This window comes from Ranitomeya variabilis, chromosome 7, assembly GCF_051348905.1.
Source record: "Ranitomeya variabilis isolate aRanVar5 chromosome 7, aRanVar5.hap1, whole genome shotgun sequence".
In the NCBI taxonomy this organism is placed as follows: Eukaryota; Metazoa; Chordata; class Amphibia; order Anura; family Dendrobatidae; genus Ranitomeya; species Ranitomeya variabilis.
The window spans coordinates 59,986,408-60,012,331 of NC_135238.1; the positions used below are offsets into that span (position 1 = coordinate 59,986,408).

The following is a 25,924-nucleotide window of genomic DNA, read 5'->3' on the forward strand; positions in this document are numbered from 1 at the left end:
TCACTGGATAGAAAGTTGCATATTAGAAATGCCATAATGTGTAGGGTCAAAATACAGACCAAGAACCATAAAATGTTATTTTTATTTCATATGCTGCTGATACCATCGCTAGACAGGTAAAACTTCAGAAAACAGATAAATGTTACATTACACCCTGCTTAAAATCTTGACGATGTATGAAAATATGACACCAATGTTAACACTGTTTGCAGTAAAAAATACGGGTTGACAGGTTATAATTAGAATAGAAGTGATAACACTAAGATTAATGCTGAATGTCTAACTAGTATTCCACTTTAATTATGATTTTCTTTTTCAGAACAGAATAGAATACTAGATATCACTACATAGAAAGCCCTCTAAGGTTGTGTGCACACGTTGCGGATTTTGATGCGTTTCCGCAGTGTTTTTGGATGCGTGGATTAGCATCAAATCCGCAGTGTAGTAGAGTAACAATGATAGTCAATGGGAATTTGAGAATTGCTGTGCACATGCTGTGGAAAAATCTGCCGGAATTCGTTGCGTTTTTTTTTTCCCGCAGCATGTCAATTCCTTGTGCAGAAACGCAGCGTTTCTGCACCCATTGACTATACATTGAGTAAGGCAAATCCGCACATCAAAAAACGCATGACAATCTGCAAGAAATACGCATCAATTCCGCATTAAATCCACAAGCATTTTGGCCTGCGTTTTCTGACAAGAGATGCAGATTCTGTGCGGAAAATTCCACAGGCCAATCCGCAATGTGTGCACATACAGTTGTGGCCAAAAGTATTGACACCCCTGCAATTCTGTCAGATAATACTCAGTTTCTTCCTGAAAATGATTGCAAACACAAATTCTTTGGTATTATTATCTTCATTTAATTTGTCTTAAATGAAAAAACACAAAAGAGAATGAAGCAAAAAGCAAAACACTGATCATTTCACACAAAACTCCAAAAATGGGCGAGACAAAAGTATTGGCACCCTCAGCCTAATACTTGGTTGCACAACCTTTAGCCAAAATAACTGCGACCAACCGCTTCCGGTAACCATCAATGAGTTTCTTACAATGCTCTGCTGGAATTTTAGACCATTCTTCTTTGGCAAACTGCTCCAGGTCCCTGATATTTGAAGGGTGCCTTCTCCAAACTGCCATTTTTAGATCTCTCCATAGGTGTTCTATGGGATTCAGGTCTGGACTCATTGCTGGCCACCTTAGAAGTCTCCAGTGCTTTCTCTCAAACCATTTTCTAGTGCTTTTTGAAGTGTGTTTTGGGTCATTGTCCTGCTGGAAGACCCATGACCTCTGAGGGAGACCCAGCTTTCTCACACTGGGCCCTACATTATGCTGCAAAATTTGTTGGCAGTCTTCAGACTTCATAATGCCATGCACACGGTCAAGCAGTCCAGTGCCAGATGCAGCAAAGCAACCCCAAAACATCAGGGAACCTCCACCATGTTTGACTGTAGGGACCGTGTTTTCTTTGAATGCCTCTTTTTTTCTCCTGTAAACTCTATGTTGATGCCTTTGCCCAAAAAGCTCTACTTTTGTCTCATCTGACCAGAGAACATTCCTCCAAAATGTTTTAGACTTTTTCAGGTAAGTTTTGGCAAACTCCAGCCTGGCTTTTTTATGTCTCGGGGTAAGAAGTGGGGTCTTCCTGGGTCTCCTACCATACAGTCCCTTTTCATTCAGACGCTGACGGATAGTACAGGTTGACACTGTTGTACCCTCGGACTGCAGGGCAGCTTGAACTTGTTTGGATGTTAGTCGAGGTTCTTTATCCAACAGCCACACAATCTTGCATTGAAATCTCTTGTCAATTTTTCTTTTCCGTCCACATCTAGGGAGGTTAGCCACAGTGCCATGGGCTTTAAACTTCTTGATGACACTGCGCACGGTAGACACAGGAACATTCAGGTCTTTGGAGATGGACTTGTAGCCTTGAGATTGCTCATGCTTCCTCACAATTTGGTTTCTCAAGTCCTCAGACAGTTCTTTGGTCTTCTTTGTTTTCTCCATGCTCAATGTGGTACACACAAGGACACAGGACAGAGGTTGAGTCAACTTTAATCCATGTCAACTGGCTGCAAGTGTGATTTATTTATTGCCAACACCTGTTAGGTGCCACAGGTAAGTTACAGGTGCTGTTAATTACACAAATTAGCGAAGCATCACATGATTTTTCGAACAGTGCCAACACTTTTGTCCACCCCCTTTTTTATGTTTGGTGTGGAATTATATCCAATTTGGCTTTAGGACAATTCTTTTTGTGTTTTTTCATTTAAGACAAATTAAATGAAGATAATAATAACAAAGAATTTGTGTTTGCAATCATTGTCAGGAAGAAACTGAGTATTATCTGACAGAATTGCAGGGGTGTCAATACTTTTGGCCACAACTGTACCTTAATAAATGCGCTATCAAAGATGAAATGTTACATCATTATGCATCATGTAAATGTCCTAGTAGATTAGATGCCTTCTAAAACAGGAGTGGCCTTACCTTTTCAGTGTAGGATTTCTTGTGGAAATTGAGACCAGTAGACCAGGGATAAGGACATGGCGCATCATGAATGGGCTGAAAGATATATTAAAGGGGATATTCAGGACTTTTTTTTTTTTTTTTTTTACTATGCGCCTAAGAACTAACCGATAGGTAGTTGCTAACTGCATGACCTTTCTGCCGGCTCAGAGCAGACACAGGTCTCTCCTGCCAGTGATTCTATAGCTTCTGCTGATGTCCGTCAACAGAGCAGTTGCTTCTCTTCCGCTCTGTCATGCTGATTGAAAGCTGTCTCCCCAGTAGTCTTCCACTTTTCCCAGCCTTATGCTACAGTGTTAATTAGTTGTCAGTGAGTGTGTTAAACCCACTACAGCTAATATCACACAAGTCCCTTTAAGGTCAAACATTTTGGTAAACACGGCTAGGAACAAGCATACTGAAACCTGAACATATAAGAAGGCAGTATTGCTTAACATTACAATATACCGGTCCCCACTCTGAGGGTTGTTTCGATCTTCTGTTTGATTATCAATACATTAAGCACTAAATATTACCAGTTTGTCATCGGAATTATGTATTACTCCTTCAATTTTTCTAATTTCGATGTGCTATGATGTCGAGTACAGTTGGAATATACTTGAGTCAATGCCTATTATTGGGCATTTCAATAAGCAAGTGATCATGAAGGACAACACAGTAGCAAGTCATCTACTGAAGTGATTGCTGATGGACCTACAGCTTTTCCACACCAAGGCTTTTTCATGGAAGGGTGGCTTTCAGTTGTTATTGATTTACAGAAGGGCAGAATATAAATTTTGTTTCTTTTTTGCTTTACTTATTACTTTATAAAATATTAAGTATATGTTTTTTCTTATATTTCTTACACAATAGCCTCTTGGACGTAGGACAATCCATATTCTGCTATATGGTGTTCTGTATGGCATTATTTTACATAACTATTCTTGACTAGAAGCAATACTTCAAGACGATATGGCCCTGATAGAGGATGCTCAGAAAGACAAAACCTCTGTATGTTTAATCTTGAAATTTGAGGCATAAATATACAGTGGGACCTCATATAAGTCTACACAGAAGATGAACAAAACCTAAATAAGTTCATAGGAACATAGAGACAGACAGTGAACTGCCTGTAGATGACGTTTATGAACCACATAGTGGATACATTCTTAGAAAATGTCTAACGAATATTCTTGCTGTAAATTATCCCAAAAGAAGGAAAGTCTAATGGCCAGAAATAATCAAGCTTCTGTTATATACTTAATACTTCTTTTTATGCTACTCAAGCGTACAGTAGCTGAAAGACTCCTCACCACATCCGAACATTAAAATGTATTGGCACATTGCAGAGATTAGGGTGAAACACCAGTGTTTCCTTTTGAACGTACGGACTCTTCCTTGATTCTGTTTCACATTATCTGAATCAACTTACACAGCACAGAACATCTCCTCCTTTCTTTCCATCTCTAGTGCATTAATGTTAATCTGGATAAAGATCTCCCTTCCAGAATGAATTATTGTAAACTCTGAAGTCAGTGTTAAGCATAGTAGCTAGATTTTGTCTATTGTTAAACTGGAGCCTAAGAATAACCACAACACAATAATAACAACATAACACGCCAGAACAAAAAGAGAGATGTATTCTGCTCATTGTCCAACATACTGTAATCACTGGACTCTAACATAACAATATTTCTGGTCAACATTGTAAACCAGCCTCAGTTATCTGACCTATTTGCAGGGTTCCAGTGGGGATTTTTAATTATACTCTATCAAACAGTATATATAGTGATAACTTTGTGTCACAGGTTTGTCACATGAGTCAGACAGTCACTCTGCATCTGGCTGCAGAAGGTCTTTGCGTTTGGCATTGAAGGCGCAGTCTTTTTCCTTCTGACTTTTGATCCCAATGGCAACCTCCCTCTGGCTCTAATTGACACACCCAGACCTGGATGTTTATAGACTCTCAGTCTGCTTCAGGGAGTCGCCTGTGATATTCACAATTTCCCTTGTGAAGGCATGTAGCCATGGCAGTCAGCTATCATCCTTTCTGGTGCTGTTGGAGGACGTTTGGTGTTACCTCTCTGAGTCTATAGTGGGGACTGACCAGGGCTCATCCCGCCCTTCCCTATTCAGGGCCTAGTTCTAGGGATATACAGGGCTTAGGTTCCTGCACAATGATTGGTGTGGAACCAATATAGGGACTGTAGGGGAGGCAGGGTGCTATTAGATCTGATTAGGGGTCTCTACTCCCCCTTTCCTTAGTGTTTTGGCTTCCTTCCCCTTATGTTTCACACTGTGACACTGCTTAAGTACCTATCTTTAGTCTGCATATACATGGACACATGTATCAATGTGTTAAAGAAAAACAAAATAAACTTTCAACGCTTTCGTAATTTGTAATTTCACAATCCAGACACTTTGTGAAAAGTTACACAGCACACCTTGCACAAGATATGGTTCGTGGGCCGCTTGTAGTCCGCCAAAGCTTTTCTGTTGTGGTCCACTCAGAAAACCAGTACAAGAATAGTTGACTTTCTCTGCATACAACTGTATTTATGAACAAATTTAAAGACAAGAGTGTCGGGATAGGGTCAGAGGAATGCTTATTAGAATCCCATCCTGTCATGCAGCAGTGTGATGAGATTGAGGATGAGGTGCAGATAATATGTATATACAATATAATATTTTTCAGAACCATAAAGATATAAGTAGATTGTCACATAATTCTGTTGCCATCGAAGATGCAACATTAAAGAAATTATCCAATGCTTGGACAACTCCTTCTCATACTACACGCTTGATCCCAATAAAATAAAAAAGCTTATACTCACCTCTTTGCCGGTGCTATTCCAGCGGTGTCGGCACTCGCATTCCCGGGGCTGTCGTGTGGTTGTTATAACACATCAGCACTGTCATCATTAGTCTCACCTTCGGACAAATCGAACATCAAGAGAAAGTCAGGACTGCGCCTACTTTCTCACTTCCTCTTGATGTTCAATTTGTACGAAGGCGGAGACAGTATAGGCTTTTTTATTTTATCGTGGCCAAACATTTAGATCAAGAAGGGATTTGTTCTAGTAGTGGACAACCCCTTTAAGAATAGAAAGTAAAAATCAAGTAGCAAATTCCACACTCTGGGATACAGAAGTATCAGCAATACTAAATATAGTGATTTTTTATACCTTATATTTTAGCATTTACTTTTTGGCAAAAGAGGAGTGACTTAAAATATTAATTTTTTTTATAGTTGCAGTGATGGTTGCAGTCAATCACTTACTGCAGCAGGTGAAGAGAAGTCAGTGATTGGTGCATTGGTAACATATCTGTATGGACTTAGCAGAAAGAACATTGCAGTCTATATACATTTGTATCTCTGTAACCCACAGAAAAAAATACAAATTGTCATGTATATCATATATTGAACAATTAGAAATAAAACTCATACAACTTCAGAATTGCTATTTTTTTCAATAAAAAAACTGTCATGCAGATAAGCTGACAGAAAGATAAAAAAGCTGTAGTTCTAGCAAATAATTAAGAGAAAGAAAAAAATAAAATGAACACTGGTTCATGAAGATGTGTCCTTAACAGGTTAACATAAATGTGTGAGGTTACAATACACTGTGTCATGTTATTTTCATTCAAGCTAATGGTAAACTGACATCAAAGGTCACACACATAATGTGGCATTTTGCAGCAATGTTGGTCTCTTGCAGGTGACTTGGCAGTGTCTGGAGAATATACTGTGGCTTTATCGCTTGCACTTTCAAATGGTAGATAAACACCATTGTTATCTATTTAGGACCCACACTGGTTTAGCTTCTACTGACTATCCCAGCCAAACTATGTGCCACCATTTGATTACTTTATGTTTCTACCTGTAAAAATGTAAAAAACGCAACTTTTACTGCATCAAAAACACATAAAAAATGCATTCATGAAAAAAGCACAACGCAAAATGCATACATCAAACAGCATAACATCTTCATGACCGATGACATATGTTTATGTCATTGCCCGTGTTTCTGCCTTCAATGTAGGACACACTCTTAGCCCGCATCTTACCTTGAACTTGATGGCTGATTTAAGGTACTGGTCTGAGCACAACCTTATCTTGATAAAACCTTAAATACGGAGCCTGGCAGGACAGGGCCTCTAGTTCTGAAACTCGCCTAATGGAGGTTATGGTTACCAAGAACACAACTTTCCAAGAGAGATACGATAAAGAGACGTCTTGAAGAGGCTCAAAAGGAGCCCCCTGTAGTGCATTTAAGACCAGATTAAGGTCCCAGGCTTCCAGGAGGGCCCTATAAGGCGGTACCTTGTGAGAAACTCCCTGTAAAAAAGTTTTTACCTGCAGATTGATAGCTATCCTACGCTGAAAAAGTACCGACAAAGCTGATATTTGTCTTCTGAGGGTACTAGGTACGAGGCCCGAATCCAGGTCGGCCTGAAGAAATGCTAGGATGTTAGGAATGGAGAAACCAAGAGGGAAGCCCTCGTTTCCTGCACCATGAAAGGAAAACTGTTGTGAATTCCGTTCCGGAGCTCCCTCCTGTGGTTGTTAATGGTACTTTTGTGAGTTCTGCCCTTGGGCTCCCTCTGGTGGTTTCGAGTGGAACTGCTGCTCCTTGAGGTTAGCTGTAGCAGCTGCCTTCACTAATCGTCTTGCCTGGATTTGTTATTTAAACTGGCTCTGGGCTTTAGTTCATGCCAGCTGTCAATGTTCTTGGTTGGATTTGGTTCTCTCCTTGGATTTCTCATATGGCCTGTCCTTTTCAGCAAAAGATAAGTTTTTGCTAGTTCTTGTTTGTCCATTTGCTTTGGACTCTATTGCTCAGCTATTTATGTCTTTTTTTGTCTAGCTTGTCATTATGTTATATTCAGGCTAGCTGGAAGCTCTGGGGAAGCAGATTTGCCCCTCCACACCGTGAGTCGGTGTGGAGTTCATTTTTGTAAACTCTGTGTGGATTTTTAGTTTTTAATACTGACCGCACAGTATCCTTTTCTATTCTGTCTATCTAGTTTAGTTTTGGCCTCCTTTGCTAAAATCTGATTTCATTCCTGTGTACGTCATTTCCCTCTCCACTCACAGTCAATATTTGTGGGGGGCTATCTTTCCTTTTCGGGTTTTCTCTGAGGCAAGATAGCTTTCTATTTCCTTCTTTAGGGGTAGTTAGTTCTTAGGCTGTGACGAGGTGTCTAGGGAGAGTCAGGAACATCCCACGGCTATTACTAGTGTTGTTGTTAGGATTAGGAACTGCGGTCAGTAAAGATACCACCTCCTCAGAGCTCGTCCCATGTTGCCTTTTAGCCACCAGGTCATATCAGTGTGGGTCCTTAACCACCAGGTCATAACAAAAAACCTTCCAGGTGTGATAATAAATTCGCGCTGAGGTGGATTTCCGGGCACTAATCATAGTATCAGCAAGTTTCTGAGAAAACCCGGCCTGCGTCAGAATCCAAGATTCAACGGCCAAACAGTTGGTGGATTGTTAATGGACCTTTTAGTTTTGCCTATAATAAAGGTCTTGGGATTGTTCACACTTTCCTCGCTCTGTTGATTGTGTGGTATCAGAGAAGGACCCCGTGACAATGCAAATACCCAATATGTGCAGGAAAACTACTGTTTGGGTGCACAGTAGGACTTGGAAGGGAAGGAGTACCATTTGACTTTTTGAATGCAAAATTTGATGGAATAATTAGCGGATGCCATGTCGCACTTGGAGAGCCCCGGATTTGCTTAAACAGTGGAAACCCCCACAAGTGACACCATTTTGGAAACTAGACCCCCTCAAGGTGTATCTAGATGTGTGGTGAGCACCTTGAACCCCCAGGTGCTTCACAGAACTTTATAACGTAGAGCCGTAAACATAAGAAAATCATAGAACAAAGTGTTCTTTTAGCCCCAAATTTTTAATTTTCACAAGTGTAACCAGAGAAAATTGAATCAAAAATTGTTATGCAATTTCTTCTGAGTATACAGATACCCTATGTGTGGGGGTAACCTACTGTTTGGGTGCATGGCAGGGCTTAGAAAAGAAGTGACTTTTTGGAACTTAGACTTTGTGTGACTTTGTGGGGGTATCATGTCAAGTTTGGAGAGCCCCTGATGTGTCTACATGGTGGAAAAAACCCACAAGAGACCCCATTTTGGGAACTAGACCCCTCAAGGTCTTTATCTAGCTGTGTGGTGAGCACCTTGAACCCGCAGGTGTTTCACAGAATTTTACAACGTTGATCTGTGAAAATAAAAAAACAAATCCCCCAAAAATGTTTATTTAGCCGCAATTTTTTAATTTTTAACACCTGACTAGCACCTCCATATAGTGTGAACAGGTGCCTGCTGCAATGACTACATAACTTGCAAAAAGGAGGAACGCAGCAGTATAAAAGTGAAGGTTCTTAGCGCACAAATTGGCCAATTCAGGCATTTCTGAAGAATGTAGAAATACCTGATACGTGGCTGCATGGTACATGCTTAGTCACACGGGGAGACTTGGGAAGGAAGGAGCACCATTTGTTTACTGGAGCACAGATTTTCCTAGAATAGTTTGCAGACTCTATAAACAGAGTCCTTAATTGCTAAAAGAACAGAATCCCCCTTCAAGTGACAACGTTTTGGAAATTATACCGCTTTGAAAATTTATCTACAGGTGACGATTTTGATTCCATGTGTGTTTTCCAGAAGCAAGCAGCAGTTGACGTTGCTAAATGAAAATTGCAATCGTTGTAGTGATTAGTATGTTGTAGTCAACAGTACGTTGTTGTGCCCAGTACATGCTAGTGCCTAGCTCATGCTTCTGGAGACACGCACCCGTAAATTAGTCGGGCTGTCATCGCCCCAGAAATGCAAAGCATGAGGATGATAAATGTGGTTTAGGCACAATGGGGCTTAGAAGGGAAGGGAGGCATTTGGATTTGGGAGCACTAAACTCACTGGATTTCTTTTGGGGGGCAAGTAGCCATTTCGCTTTTCTAGAGCCTTTGTAGTACCAGAAAAATGGATATTTCCATTGAAAGATGACGGATCCGAGTGGGGACGAGTTGTGAATTGATTTGGAGCTTTTGTTGGGAACATTTTATATAATGTCTGGGGTCACATTTATCTGGCACTCTGCGCTGAACACTTATATCAGGGTTTCCATCTAAATCTCTGATTGACGTAATTCAGATGAAATCCTCGAGGGATTCATTAACTATAATGAGGCAGCAGAGTTATCCTTGACTCCATCTGGCATCTGTTCAGCGGTGTCCTTCCTTTCAGAACTGCACAAAACTGTGGTCTACTATGCTTTTATGCACGCCTAAAAAGACAGACAACGTCGGATCACAAGTCACTCGGCGTCCATATTGCCTCCATCTGAATCTTCCACCGGTGGTTCCATCTAAATCACGTATTTAAGAAATTTACACGGAAACCCATGTGTGAGCACTCAGCACAGGGCACAGGATAAATGTGAACCATGCCGTATTGCGATGTTTGGGAGACAGAATGAAAAATCAACAGCAGGTGAAAAATTGATTTTATTTATTTTTTACGCCATTCCTCATGTAGTACAAGTGATTAGATGACTTTACTCTTCAGGTTAGTGCGATTACAGCTATATGAGATTTATAGCATTTATTATGTTGAGCTGCTGCACACACTAAAAGACGCTATATTTTGAGAGAAATAATTTTTCCATATTTTTCCATATTTTCCATATTTCTGCTGACAGTCATGTGAGGGCTTGCTTTTTGAGGGACACATTGACTTTTTAACCCTTTTCAGGCACATTACTTTTTTCTTACTATTCTGATTTTTGAGAGGCAGAATCAAAAAAAAAAAAAAACAATTCAGGAATTGGTTTTTTTTTTGTTTTCTTTTATGCCATTCTGTGTGTGGTAAAATTGATAAGGCAGCTTTATTCTTCGGGTCAGTACGATTACAGAGATACCACATTTATATAATTTTGGGATTTCGGGGCTTTTATGCAATAAAAAATATTTTACAGAAAAAGTTATTATTTTTGCGTCGCTTTATTCTGAGAGCTATGACTTTTTTTTATTTTTCCATGGGTGGAGCTGTTTGGTGGCTTGTGTTTGGCAGGACAAGATGACGTTTTCAGTTATACCATTTTTATTTACATTTTATTTTTTTCATTGCATTTTATTCCACTTGTTGTTCTGCAGTATGGTGTAAAAGCATCTTTTGTGCCTTGGTTTTTTTTTAACAGTGTCCACTGAAGAGGTTAACTGGTGGAACACAGTAATATCAAATATGTGTACTTTTTTTTCTTTTTTTTTAATAAAAAATATTTATTTATGAGCACAATATATATTTTTTATTATTTTGTGATTTAAAAAAAATAATTTTTGCAATTCTTTTTACTTTTTTACTTAGTCTCTCTATTGGGATTTTCACTTTTACTATGGGGGCGCCTTCCCTCTGACTGCCTTCTAAAGGCTGCGATCGCTAGGGAGATTGTCTGGTCAAAAATGACAAGTCACATACTTTTGGTCACATGACCACCATTCCCGGCTCTGACAGCGGCAAATCCTCAAAGCATGCAGTGCGGGTGTTGGGAGTATTCCCAAGTCTGCAGTTACATTGAGTAACTGCAGACTTGCCATTTTTCACCAGACAACCCTTTTAAGGCCGGATTCTAAAAAGCATACAGTACAGACCAAAAGTTTGGACACACCTTCTCATTTAAAGATTTTTCTGTATTTTCATGACTATGAAAATTGTACATTCACACTGAAGGCATCAAAACTATGAATTAACACATGTGGAATTATATACTTAACAAAAAAGTGTGAAACAACTGAAATTATGTCTTATATTCCAGGTTCTTCAAAGTAGCCACCTTTTGCTTTGATGACTGTTTTGCACACTCTTGGCATTCTCTTGATGAGCTTCAAGAGGTAGTCACCGGGAATGGTTTTCACTTCACAGGTGTGAGGAGACTTTGTGCAGCAGGCCTTCATGGTAAAATAGCTGCTAGGAAACCACTGCTAAGGACAGGCAACAAGCAGAAGAGACTTGTTTGGACTAAAGAACACAAGGAATGGACATTAGACCAGTGGAAATCTGTGCTTTGGTCTGAGGAGTCCAAATTTGAGATCTTTGGTTTCAACCAAAGTGTCTTTGTGCAACGCAGAAAAGGTGAACGGATGGACTCTACATGCCTGGTTCCCACCGTGAAGCATGGAGGAGGAGGTGTGATGGTGTGGGAGTACTTTGCTGGTGACACTGTTGGGGATTTATTCAAAATTGAAGGCATACTGAACCAGCATGGCTACCACAGCATCTTGCAGCAGCATGCTATTCCATCCGGTTTGCGTTTAGTTGGACCATAATGTGGCGCCCCTAGGGGTATTTGCCACAAAAATAGTTATTGACACCAAATACAAATATTAAAATAGCAAGACTGCACTACCATCTCCGGCCAGAAGGGGGAGCTCCAGAGACTCCCCTTGATCTATTCTGGTCTGAGAAAAGGACTGGCAGTTGGGTTGAGGAGCTGAAAGTGAGAAGTCGTATAACTGAACTCCTAACAGCCCTATGACGGATTATAGGCCCGTAATACCCATAGTAGGAAAAGAGGAATAGAGAAAAAGGACATTGTGAGAACCGGGTAGTAATAACCTCTACCCAGAATAGGCACAGAGACGGATACCGGATCCGTGGCTATATTCATTATATATAATACAGCAACCGGAAGGAAGTGAGGTGATATCAGCTTCACCAGGGTAAGACACAGCAACAGACACAGAGTTCAGCGGTACTCCCAGAAGGGGTAAGCCGACAAAAAAGGACTCGGGTTGTCCGTCGAACCAGAGTACAGAAGAGACAGATGGGGTCGGCAGCCAGTTCACAAACAGCAGCAGGGCCATACAGAAACTGCGCATAATAAGAGGTGGAAATCCTGACAGGGTCAAAGTAATTCAGAGTTCTTAAACAGACTCCGGTGACAGTATTGGTTGCAAATCTCTCTTTGTTGAATTAAACTGGTTAAAAGTTTCAGCGCCTCAGTCTTTCATTTGGACAATAGCCATCGATCCAGGATCGGGATCATCACAGCTGAGAGGACCTGCTGCTGATCAAGTAAGTGTCTGTTCCTTCATGATATCCCTTACATTATGCATCACCTGAGGCCACAGCACCGGGTCAAGCCACTAGTGACATCCCCCTCAAGAGACGGACGGACCTCATTGATCTGGTGCTGGGTACCTCGGTCTCCCGGGCGTCACAACTGGCGTCACGAACAGGATCGGGCCAGCCCGTACACCGGGTATTGTGTGCCGTAATTGGAGTCTGAAACTGTGAAAATTTGGATGAAAAATCTTGGAAATTGACTTTATTAAAGAAAATCCCGTTCCCCATTGAAAACTATTGAAAGTGACTTTTCTCCATTGGTTATAATGGGGTAAAAATGGCCGCCATCCCCTGATGTAATCATCTCATAACCGTTAGGCACAAAACTGTTAATCGAGCTACGTCATTACCCAAGGCCCAGTCTAACTGAAAAACTTCAAAATCCACCATCACAGAGCGTGCGGCAGTTAGAGGCAGCAGGGGGCGTGTCATTGTCATCCTGCTGCACAGAGGAACAAATCTACATTATCTAGACGGAAGCTGGGACCGGAGGGGCCTGGATTAACTAAGGGGGTACAGTATGTCGCAGCACGGAGACGCCGCAGTACCCGGCGACGCTAATGTAGCTGAAAGACAGAGTGTCGATAGAGAGCCTGGCAGCGCAGCAGTGCAAGGAGTGGCGCCCATCATGCCGGTGTTGATGCCATATACCCCGGGTGGCCCGTGGCTTCCAATGTATGAAGGTGAACCTAATACCCTTAACGGTTTCAGGGAAAAGATGCTGGCTCATTTTGATATGTTCCCCATGGGTGAAGCTCAGCGTGTTAGTCTCCTGATGATGCAGTTAAGTGGCCATGCTAAGCGAGAAGTCACGGCATGGGCAACTGATCTAAAAGGTACTGTTGAACGCATATTTGCTGGATTAAAAGCTACATTTGAAACCACTACCAGCAGCAAAGCTAAAGTACGATTCTTTAATTGCAAACAAAAAGCTAATGAGGGCGTGAGAGATTTTGCCTTAAACCTGCAGGAAGCCCTTAAATCACTTACACTGGCTGAACCCATTTTTAACACAGGAGCCGATAAACTGCTAAGAGACCAATTTATTGAGGGACTCTACACCCCTTCTCACCGGGGGCATGTGAGCATGCTTGTTTTTAAGAACCCTGAATTGACATTTGCCCAATTAAAGGAGAGCGCTATACGTCTCCAGCTGGCAGAGGCACCTCGGGATCAGGATCTCACACAACCCATGGCAGATGTACTTCAGCAACGGGGAATGCCAGTGACATCAGCTACATCCGGTGCCAGTGCTAAGTCCCTGGGGCCCATTACTAATGAGGCTCTTCAGCAAAAGCTTGACTCTTTAACTGATGTTGTTGCTTCAATGGCTAAAACCATGCAGGAGATGAGAGAACCCAAGATGGAGTTGGCAAACCGTAGAGAGGATGTTCCATGGATGAGGTCCCGGAGATACCCGACATGGAGAGGACGACCCCGTGACCGCTACCAACCAGATGGACAGCCCATTTGCCGCCGTTGCCAGCAGCCAGGCCATTTTGCACGAAATTGTGATTTAAACGGGAATCCCCTGGGAATGCGGGCCGCTTCGCAGGAATGAATTTTCAAGGCCCAACACCCTGGCACGACAGATACATCGGAGGAAGACCCATCATCCCTATCGTGCTGGACGGAATTCCCCTCAACGCTTTGCTGGATACAGGTTCCCAGATTTCATCCATACCATATATCCTTTATAAAAGGTACTGGGCTGAGGTAGATATTGATAAAGGACCCTCTGATGTTGAACTAGATATATGGGCCAGTAATGGTAAGTTGGTACCGAAACTAGGATTCAGGGAGATGACCATAAAGATTGGTAAAGCAGAATTGAAGAAACAGGGTATAATTGTCGTTGATGTTGACCGACAGAACTGTGAACCAACTGTATTGATAGGAATGAATGTGTTAGAGAACTGCTTTCCGATGTTATTTCTGTCTTACAACAAATTGCTGAAACTGCCCGATCCTGCCAGCAGAGTTCTCTGGAGGGAAATAAAAGTATTAATGTTAAGGCAACAGATAGAAGTTGCAGGTGGAGAAATCGGCAGTGTGAGGGTGAGTGATCCAACGTCTATTGTAATCCCACCAAAAACAGAAATGCTGGTATGGTGTAGAGCGGCCATTGGTACTAAAGGACGAGACTATCAAGCCTTAATAGAACCAGCGTACACCGACAGCAGGCCCACTATACTCACGGCACGAGGGGTGGTCAAGGTACACCGGGGACGGGTGCCGGTACGACTTTTGAACTGTGGAGAGGAAGAGGTCACTTTGCCAAGGTACGCTACAGTGGCAAAGTTATATACTGTTGACAACAATGCCATCACAACCGTTGAGCCCTTAGAATCGACCTGTCAGGTGGAAAATAACGGCTCAGATGGAGAATCGGAGGATTGGTGTCAACAGCTAGACGTGGGTGTAGATTCAACACCTACCCATCAAAGACAAGTGGTGTATAGATTACTGACGGAATATGAACAGGTCTTCAGTAAACACCCATTGGACTTCGGACGGATAGAAGGGGTGGAACATACAATCCCCACCGGTGACCGTCCCCCGATAAAAGAAAGATATAGACCCATACCGCCCACTCACTATCAATGCGCGAAGGACATGCTGAGAGAGATGAAACAGGCCGGGGTAATAAGAGATAGTTGTAGCCCTTGGGCGGCCCCTCTGGTGATTGTCAAAAAAAAAGGACGGAACCATGAGAATGTGCGTAGACTACCGTCGGATTAATAATATCACCCATAAAGACGCCTATCCCTTGCCTAGGATAGAAGAGTCCTTGACTGCTTTGAAATCTGCTAATTATTTTTCCACCTAAAGGCCCCGTCTCACATAGCGAGATCGCTAGCGAGATCGCTGCTGAGTCACAAGTTTTGTGACGCAACAGCGACCTCCATAGCGATCTCGCTATGTGTGACACGTACCAGCGATCAGGCCCCTGCTGCGAGATCGCTGGTCGTGTCGGAATGGCCTGGACCTTTTTTTGGTCGTTGAGGCCCCGCTGACATTGCTGAATCGGTGTGTGTGACACCGATCCAGCGATGTCTTCACTGGTAACCAGGGTAAACATCGGGTTACTAAGCGCAGGGCCGCGCTTAGTAACCCGATGTTTACCCTGGTTACCAGCGTAAATGTAAAAAAAAACAAACACTACATACTCGCCTTCTGATGTCCGTCAGGTCCCTTGCCGTCTGCTTCCTGCTCTCACTGACTGCCGGCCGTACAGTGAGAAGTGAGAGCACAGCAGTGACGTCACCGCTGCGCTCTCAGTGTACGGCGGCTCAGTCAGAGCAGGAAGCAGACGGCAAGGGACCTGGACACCGAAAGGCGAGTATGTAGTGTTTGTTTTTTTTGGTAACCAGGGTAAACATCGGGTTACTAAGCGCGGCCCTGCGCTTAGTAACCCGATGTTTACCCTGGTTACCGGGTGCTGCAGGGGGACTTCGGCATCGTTGATGACAGTTTCAACGATGCCGAAGTCGTTCCCCTGATCGTTGGTCGCTGGGGAGAGCGGTCTGTGTGACAGCTCCCCAGCGACCACACAGCGACTTACCAACGATCACGGCCAGGTAGTATCGCTGGTCGTGATCGTTGGTAAATCGCTATGTGAGACGGGGCCTTTAGACTTAACAAGCGGGTATTGGCAAGTCCCTGTGGCTGAGAGAGATAAAGAAAAAACGGCATTCACCACACCAATGGGTCTAAGTGAATTTAATCGCATGCCGTTCGGACTCTGCAACGCATCCGGTACTTTCCAGCGACTGATGGAATGTTGCCTCGGACACAAGAACTTCGAGACCGTCCTCCTGTACCTAGATGATGTGATCGTCTACTCAAAAACTTACGAACAGCACTTAACAGACCTGGCAGAGGTGTTCGAAGCCTTATCCAAGTATGGTATGAAAATCAAACCATCCAAATGTCACCTTCTCAAGCCAAAGGTACAATACTTAGGGCACATCGTGAGTTCGGAGGGAGTAGCACCGGATCCCGAGAAAATAACTGCCATAAGGGATTGGCCAAGACCTACCAACGCAAAAGAAGTGAGGCAATTCTTGGGATTAGTGGGTTACTATCGTAGATTTATAAAAGGATTTACCAAATTGGCAGCGCCCTTGCAAGATGCTTTGATAGGGCAGACGAAGAAACCTTCAAACCGAAATCCTCCTTTTCAGTGGAACGACGAAAGAGAAGACTCCTTTGAACAACTAAAGAAGGCACTAACCGGAGAAGTTCTAGCGTACCCGGATTACCATCAACCTGTCATCCTCTACACCGATGCCAGCAATGTGGGATTGGGAGCGGTGCTGTCACAAAAGCAAGAAGGTCGGGAGAAAGTCATCGCCTTTGCAAGTAGAAAACTCCGGCCTACTGAAAGAAATTCAGAAAATTATAGTTCCTTCAAATTGGAGCTACTGGCAGTAGTTTGGGCTGTGACTGAACGCTTCAAACACTATTTGACCGGTGCAGAATTTATTGTCTACACTGACAACAATCCATTGACCCACCTAGACACGGCTAAATTAGGTGCGTTAGAACAGCGATGGATAGCCCGGTTATCTAATTACAACTTCGTGATCAAGTATCGAGCAGGTCGCAAGAATGGAAATGCCGATGCCCTATCCCGGATGCCACACTTGAGAGATGTAGAAGAAGAAACGGGGGAGCTTGAAGAAATTGAACTACCAGCCTTTCATCAGCCCAAGGCAAAACATCGTCAGTCAAATACCTATCAGAAACAACAAGAAGTGAATTTTAATCCGTTAGCACACCATAGATGGGTTGACACCCAAGATAGCAATCCGGCTGTGAAGCTAGTGAAGGAACTATTGACTGAGCAAAGTGCATATATCCCGATGAGGATGCCCCAGAAGAGACGCATCAACTCTGGAAAGAGAGAGGCAAAATGTTCCTGTATCAAGGGAAACTCTGTAGAAGATTCACCAATCCGAAAACACATGAATTGGTTTGGCAGATTATCGTGCCTAAACAAGATGTGAAGATGGTCCTCAAGGCTTACCACAATGGTGCTGGTCACTTTGGTTGGAAAAAGCTAGAAGTACTTCTGAGAGAAAGATTTTATTGGGTCGGGATGAGAAAATCAATCGAACAGTGGTGTAGAAACTGTGGCCCGTGCAACCTCAGAAGGAACGATCAAAAGAGCCAAAGAGCACCACTGCAGCCCATAATCACCAAACAACCACTTGAACTGGAAGCCATGGACCACGTGAAGTTGACACAGAGCCGGTCCGGTTACGTCTATGCCTTGACCATCGTGGACCATTATTCACGCTTCTTGGTAGTAGTACCTGTAAAAGATCTAACTGCAAAAACAGCAGCCAAAGCGTTCCAAACGTACTTTTGTAGACCCCATGGATATCCGGAACAGGTTCTCACTGACCAGGGTACAGCCTTTGAATCAGAGATCTTCAGAGAATTCTGTAATATGTATGGTTGCAAAAAGATCCGAACGACGGCCTATCATCCGCAAACAAATGGCTTATGTGAGAAGATGAACTATATTGTGATAGACCTACTAAAGACTTTACCTGAAACGGAAAGGAATCAATGGCCAGAGAAATTGACTTGGTGGATCTGTATAATCATGTCCCGGTGAGCTCTACCAACTGCACCCCAGCTTATCTTATGCGTGCAAGACCCGGCCAATTGCCAATCGATCTAGAAATGGGAATTCTGAAACCAGACGCAGAAGTTCAAGACTCCAATTGGGATGTCGTACGGCAAAAGCAGTATCACCAAGTGCAAGAGAGTGTGGAAAGAAGCCTCCAGCAAACCAGAGAAAGACAAGAGCGAACTTTCAACCAGAATGCTCTAGCAACTCCATTAAGACCGGGTGACCAAGTACTCAAGAGGAATCGTCGAACCAATAAACTGGATAATCAGTGGGAAGCCGTACCCTACACAGTTTTACCAACAAGAATGGATAATCCTAAAATGTGTCTCATTAGCAAAAACGGAGGTTTAACATCTGTACTAGTGTCAAGAGACAATCTTAAATTATGTCCGGAAACGTTGAAAGAGCCAGAAGTTGTCCAGCCAGAATCAGAAGTTATTCAACCTATACAGGTTCAACCAGTAAAGGAAAAAGAGGAGGAAATGTATCACACCTGTATAGGAGACTTTCCCAAAACCCTACTAACATACCATGGTGCAGTAGTGGTTCCCATGGTGGCCTTTTATCCAACACCGAATCCAATATTAGAAGTCCCAAGACAGGAAGAGGTTGACCCCGTACTACAAGAGGTTCCAGGTCAGGAAGAACAGATTCCTGATCAGAGTGATCCCATTCACGGTGGACTTGCCAACCCCTTAGTGGTGGAATTATCTTTAGCAGAGAGGGCAGATACTATATCCGTAGTAGACAGTAGTACACCACATAAAGAGACACCGCTATTACGTAGATCCCAGCGTAGCACCCAGGGTCAATTACCGGCCAGGTATGCGGATTACCAACTATAAGACTATAGTCATTGTTATCGTTCTGTAACGTTTAAGCCCAGTACCTACAGAGACTTACCTGTATGAACTTCTTGCATATTCTTGAACTTTTATCAGCCCGGAAACACTAAATCAAAGCTCCGGAAAGACTGCTTTGTGAACTTTGCTTCCTAGTACCTTCAAGGATAAAACTGTATTAATGGACGCTATTTGAAGTGACTTTTTACAGAATTCCATTTTTTTTGTTTCTTTGAGTGGTTTTTGTAACTTTTCATTTTTAAGACTCTGTACATATCAATTGTTATTTCAAAATGTTATCGTCCCACAGTCCCGGAGTACTGTTCTTAACTAAGGGGGAATGTGGCGCCCCTAGGGGTATTTGCCACAAAAATAGTTATTGACACCAAATACAAATATTAAAATAGCAAGACTGCACTACCATCTCCGGCCAGAAGGGGGAGCTCCAGAGACTCCCCTTGATCTATTCTGGTCTGAGAAAAGGACTGGCAGTTGGGTTGAGGAGCTGAAAGTGAGAGGTCGTATAACTGAACTCCTAACAGCCCTATAATGGATTATAGGCCCGTAATACCCATAGTAGGAAAAGAGGAATAGAGAAAAAGGACATTGTGAGAACCGGGTAGTAATAACCTCTACCCAGAATAGGCACAGAGACGGATACCGGATCCGTGGCTATATTCATTATACACTCACCGGCCACTTTATTAGGTACACCTGTCCAACTTCTTGTTAACACTTAATTTCTAATCAGCCAATCACATGGCGGCAACTCAGTGCATTTAGGCATGTAGACATGGTCAAGACAATCTCCTGCAGTTCAAACCGAGCATCAGTATGGGGAAGAAAGGTGATTTGAGTGCCTTTGAACGTGGCATGGTTGTTGGTGCCAGAAGGGCTGGTCTGAGTATTTCAGAAACTGCTGATCTACTGGGATTTTCATGCACAACCATCTCTAGGGTTTACAGAGAATGGTCCGAAAAAGAAAAAAAATCCAGTGAGCGGCAGTTCTGTGGGCGGAAATGCCTTGTTGATGCCAGAGGTCAGAGGAGAATGGGCAGACTGGTTCGAGCTGATAGAAAGGCAACAGTGACTCAAATCGCCACCCGTTACAACCAAGGTAGGCCTAAGAGCATCTCTGAACGCACAGTGCGTCGAACTTTGAGGCAGATGGGCTACAGCAGCAGAAGACCACACCGGGTACCACTCCTTTCAGCTAAGAACAGGAAACTGAGGCTACAATTTGTACAACCTCATCGAAATTGGACAGTATAAGATTGGAAAAACGTTGCTTGGTCTGATGAGTCTCGATTTCTGCTGCGACATTCGGATGGTAGGGTCAGAATTTGGCGTAAACAACATGAAAGCATGGATCCATCCTGCCTTGTATGGAGCATCTTTGGGATGTGCAGCCGACAAATCTGCGGCAACTGTGTGATGCCATCATGTCAATATGGACCAAAATCTCTGAGGAATGCTTCCAGCACCTTGTTGAATCTATGCCACGAAGAATTGAGGCAGTTCTGAAGGCAAAAGGGGGTCCAACCCGTTACTAGCATGGTGTACCTAATAAAGTGGCCGGTGAGTGTATATAATACAGCAACCGGAAGGAAGTGAGGTGATATCAGCTTCACCAGGGTAAGACACAGCAACAGACACAGAGTTCAGCGGTACTCCCAGAAGGGGTAAGCCGACAAAAAAGGACTCGGGTTGTCCGTCGAACCAGAGTACAGAAGAGACAGATGGGGTCGGCAGCCAGTTCACAAACAGCAGCAGGGCCATACAGAAACTGCGCATAATAAGAGGTGGAAATCCTGACAGGGTCAAAGTAATTCAGAGTTCTTAAACAGACTCCGGTGACAGTATTTGTTGCAAATCTCTCTTTGTTGAAGTAAACTGGTTAAACGTTTCAGCGCCTCAGTCTTTCATTTGGACAATAGCCATCGATCCAGGATCGGGATCATCACAGCTGAGAGGACCTGCTGCTGATCAAGTAAGTGTCTGTTCCTTCATGATATCCCTTACATTGTGCATCGCCTGAGGCCACAGCACCGGGTCAAGCCACTAATGACATCCCCCTCAAGAGACGGACGGACCTCATTGATCTGGTGCTGGGTACCTCGGTCTCCCGGGCGTCACAATCATTTATTTTTCAACAGGACAATGACCCCAAACACACCTCCAGGCTGTGTAAGGGCTATTTGACCAAGAGGGAGAGTGATGGGGTGCTACGCCAGATGACCTGGCTTCCACAGTCACCAGACCTGAACCCAATCGAGATGGTTTGGGGTGAGCAGGACCGCAGAGTGAAGGCAAAAGGGCCAACAAATGCTAAGCATCTCTGGGAACTCCTTCAAGATTGTTGGAAGACCATTCCCGGTGACTACCTCTTGAAGCTCATCAAGAGAATGCCAAGAGTGTGCAAAGCAGTCAGCAAATCAAAACGTGGCTACTTTGAAGAACCTAGAATATAAGACATAATTTCAGTTGTTTCACACTTTTTTGTTAAGTGTATAATTCCACATGTGTTAATTCATAGTTTTGATGCCTTCAGTGTGAATGTACAATTTTCATAATCATAAAAAAACTTTAAATGAGAAGGTGTGTCCAAACTTTTGGTCTGTACTTTATTTCATATATATGGACTGCATTGCCTAATCTGCCAGTTAGAGTTCGCACATTGCGCTCCATACAGCTCTGGAAAAAATGAACCCCATTCTGCCATCAGACGTACTATTCCATCCATGTGACCTGGGCCCTAATTCCCATGAACGGAATAGTACGTCACATGCGATTAGCCGGTGCTCATGGGAGGAGTGCGGCTGATCATCAGCTGATTATCAAACATGATCACAGCGTTCCGGAGCCGGCAGAGGGGCTGACAGCTGTGATTAAACATCATGGTTATTCCACAAAATATTGATTTCTGAACTCTTCATGAGTTAAAACATTGGTATTGCAGTTTTAAATGATTATGAACTTATTTTCTTTTCATTATTTGAGGTCCTGAACCACTGAGGGTTTTTTTAATTTTGACCATTTTTCTTTGTCAGAAAAAATATACAAAATGTATTGCTTGGAAATTCGGAGACATGTTGTGAGACATTTATAAAATAAAAGAACAATTTACATTTTACTCAAAAATATACCTATAAATAAAAAAAATCAGACAAACTGAACATTTTGCAGTGGTCTCTTAATTTTTCCCTTAGCTGTATACGGAGCATGAAATAAGCTTATTTGAAACCAGAATAAGTGTTTCAGGTAATAGGACAGTCATTAAATTCTTGGAGACTTTTTTCTTAATTACCTGAATTCCTCACGCTAGAACAGAGAGCAACATGAATAGAACATGTTTGACAAGGAACTGCTGAACATGCCTTAGGGGACAGATAGAAACATAAAAATGACAGAATGTCTTTAAAATTTCTGTCTTTGGCAACTTCAAAATACATCTCTAAAAGTCAATAGGTAAAGAAAGTTATCGTTTCACTGGGAAATTTAAAAGTTCATGTAAATTTTACTAAGTAGTCCCTGGACTCATGATAAAATGCACATGCATTTCATCTAAACGTATTTCTCTATGAATTCATTTTATTATGCTAACCTCATCTATGAACTGAATGGAAGAATTTTTTATAATTTAATAAATATGAACTGATAAGTTGATAAAGTCGCATGATTGCCAAGTATTATTCATATACATAGAGACAACTCTTCCATGGAGATTAAAATGCATCAAAAACAATAGTTCACATGAGAAAATCTAGTTTATTAGCCAAGGTAACACAACTTTTACAACGTACTGCATGTTGGTTTGACCTCAGAAACTATGTGATATTTTCTTAATCTTAATAGTCTGCATAATGGATGCATTAGTTTATTACGTGTAATGTATTTTATAAAGTTTATACACGTCAAATCACTAAATATTTGCTTCCACCAAAGGTCACATCATGTGCACAAAGTGGGTGTTGTGTAACATGGTGCATGGCGAACTATATTACCACTATGGCTGATACTTATCTTCTTTGTCTCTGATGCTCTGGAATTCCTGTCTAGGGCACTCTCTTAATCTTAAGTTCTTTTTCCCATCTAGGCCTGTTACCTTTGTGAGTTATAAACTCTGGGCCATACTGCTAGGCATCCTGACCCAGAATTCATCTACAATCGGTCACTGTGTTCTTTTTGTCATTTCTCTTTATTTCTGCAAGGATCTTGCTATCCTCTGTCTCCTCTCTTGTTAGGGACACCCATAGCATGCGGCACTGCTCATATCAGACCTTAAGCCTTCTTTCTGCACACTGTGGGCCCTTTTTGACGTTCTTACAGGAAGATGTCTCTAGCTTTTCCCCTCCAAGGCTGAGCTAGTCCCAACCATTAATTCTCACTTTCCCTACTGTCAAACAACACACAGCATTAAGACCATTAACGCATAGCACAATTCACATTGCACATTATGATAACACACTTGTTCTTCAAGGGGAAAGTAGGCAATATATTCATCTCCTTACAGTTGCACCTCAATTAGTGTGCCTTGTTTTCCATACCCTTATCCTCTAAACTTTGAAATAATTATATCCATGCAGACATCCCTATTTAAACCCAATCAACATAATTTAAGGGACTGTGTCATATGTTAGTTGCACTGTCTAAGCTTTCATTCCCTTCTAATGTCAGTATCATCCTCCAGCTAGGCGTGTCAGATTGGAGAACAATGGGCCCACCAGAGGATTTGATTCTGAGGGCCCACATTTCTCTCCCTTTGAAGAGCCCCATAGCAACTGCAAGGTTTGCACTACGAACTCTTCTGAAGGAGAAGCCAGGGCCCACCGGAGGATTCTCCAGTTCTTTGGTGGGCCAGTCCAACCCTGCCTGCTAGTCTATGATTTTGTGTCAAGCTAGCAGACACTGAGGAAGGAAAGAGGTGGATGAAAACACACCTGCATATACTGACACTGTGTGCTCTCGGCTCCTACAGTGTCAGCATGTCCAAGACTGAGGATTCAATTTAAGCAGATCTCCAAAGTCAGTATTGTCAAACAGTCAATAAGGGCAGATGTGGTGGATCATAAATTAAGTGTACCAAGCTCTTGGCCATGACATGGGTGTACCGAGGACCCCTCATTTACAAATCTAATACAATGGGGGGTTATGTAAAACAAAATAAGTAAGATTTTTCTAGTGGCTAAGTCCCCTGTGTGAATTAATACTGTAAATGGTTTCATTTGAGTTGATGTTGTTTACATTATCGTCATGACAATAGTTTCTGAATTAATTATGACAGCTATGATTGCTTCATTTTTTAAATTAGATGTCAATTAATCCAGATGAACCAAATTGACTTTTGTGGTATCTCTCTGCTGTCTGATAGCTTGACCGGCGCATGCGCAATGGAACACTATGGGCAGAGACGTCTGCCCACTTCCTTCATCTTTTGGTACCTTGCGCATGCGCCACCTTACTGGCCTGGTTTACTTCCAGCCTTCTACTTCCTGCTTCTCTCCCCACCATCTCCTTGCCGCACACCTGTGCTCACTCATTACTGGATGGGTTATATAAAAGGACGCCGCTATTGTTGGTAAGTCACTTCCCCTGATGAAGCGGTCTTTGATACCGCGATATGCGTTGGGTCCTTCCACCCACCGGTCTTGCTCTTCCCACTGGCCTCTCAGGTTACTTAACTTATCGTAGGCTCATCTTGGGCAAATCTTGCATGTGGCTGGGGCCGTGGTTCGGCTAGGGTTTCCAGTACTGCCACATTTGTGTGTATCTGTTTATATCGGTGGCTACTGCACATTGTTACTGGTGCCCTTTATTGCATTTGGGTCAATATCCACGTTTGTGCAGTGTGAATTGTGCTATCTGCTCCATGGTAGCAGGCTCATAGGGCTTATATTCTCCCTTACAGTTAGCACATGTGTATTTATTATACCCAGCTGTTTATTGCATTTGCACCATTGTATTATTGATTTGTGCCAGGTGGTGTTTTGTGATTACATATATATATATATATTGTGCATTATGAGTAGACCTTAGGGTGGATGTTCGAGTTTGCATTGGTTTTAAATTGTTTTTAACATTTTGTATCAATAAAGCTGTTCCTTTTTTCACACAATTTATCGGTGGTGTGCAGACTTTATGAGTGGCTGCTTTTCTTTCTGGGGTACTGATAGCGAGAACAGTGCTGCAGACTCTGCTAGTTTTTGTATCAAAAATACTGGAAACTTAAATATTAAGGAAAACCACCAGTGCAAAAAGTGTCTTTGAGGTTTGCCTCTGAATAGTCTTAAGGTAGGAACTTCAATCAGGACTCTGTCATGTACAGTGCCTTAAAAAAGTATTCATACCCTGTGAACTTTTCCACATTTTTCTTAACTTAAATGTATTTTATTGGTATTTTATGTGATATAAAATGCACTAAGTAGCACATATTTATGAAGTATGAAAGAAATAGTTTTTTAAATATTTAAAAAATATAAATCTGAAATTTGTGAGGTGCATTTGTATTCAGCGTCCTGTAGGCTGATACTCCTAAATATTATTCTGAGTGACCAATTGAATCCAGAAGACACATGATTAGTAACTCGTTTCCACATGTGTGTAATTTATTATCAGTATAAATACAGTTGTTCTGTGAAGGCTTCAGAGGTTTGTTTGAAAACATTAAGGATTAAACATCATAAAGAAAACCAAGAATCACACCAGACAGGTCAGCGATACAATTGTGGAAAAGAGTAAAGCAGGGTTAGGTTATAAAAAATAGCCCAAGCTCTGAACATA

General features: G+C 42.4%; 1 long non-coding RNA gene across 1 annotated transcript in view; it reads right to left on the bottom strand.

The window, feature by feature from the left end:
- Positions 1 to 2,376: 2,376 nt before the first annotated feature.
- Positions 2,377 to 25,924, bottom strand: part of LOC143784944 (uncharacterized) — a 60,087-nt gene continuing 36,539 nt past the window's right edge. Inside the window, exon 4 of the long non-coding RNA XR_013217927.1 lies at positions 2,377 to 2,565. This is a non-coding gene — a long non-coding RNA (uncharacterized LOC143784944). The remainder of the gene's footprint in view (positions 2,566 to 25,924) is intronic.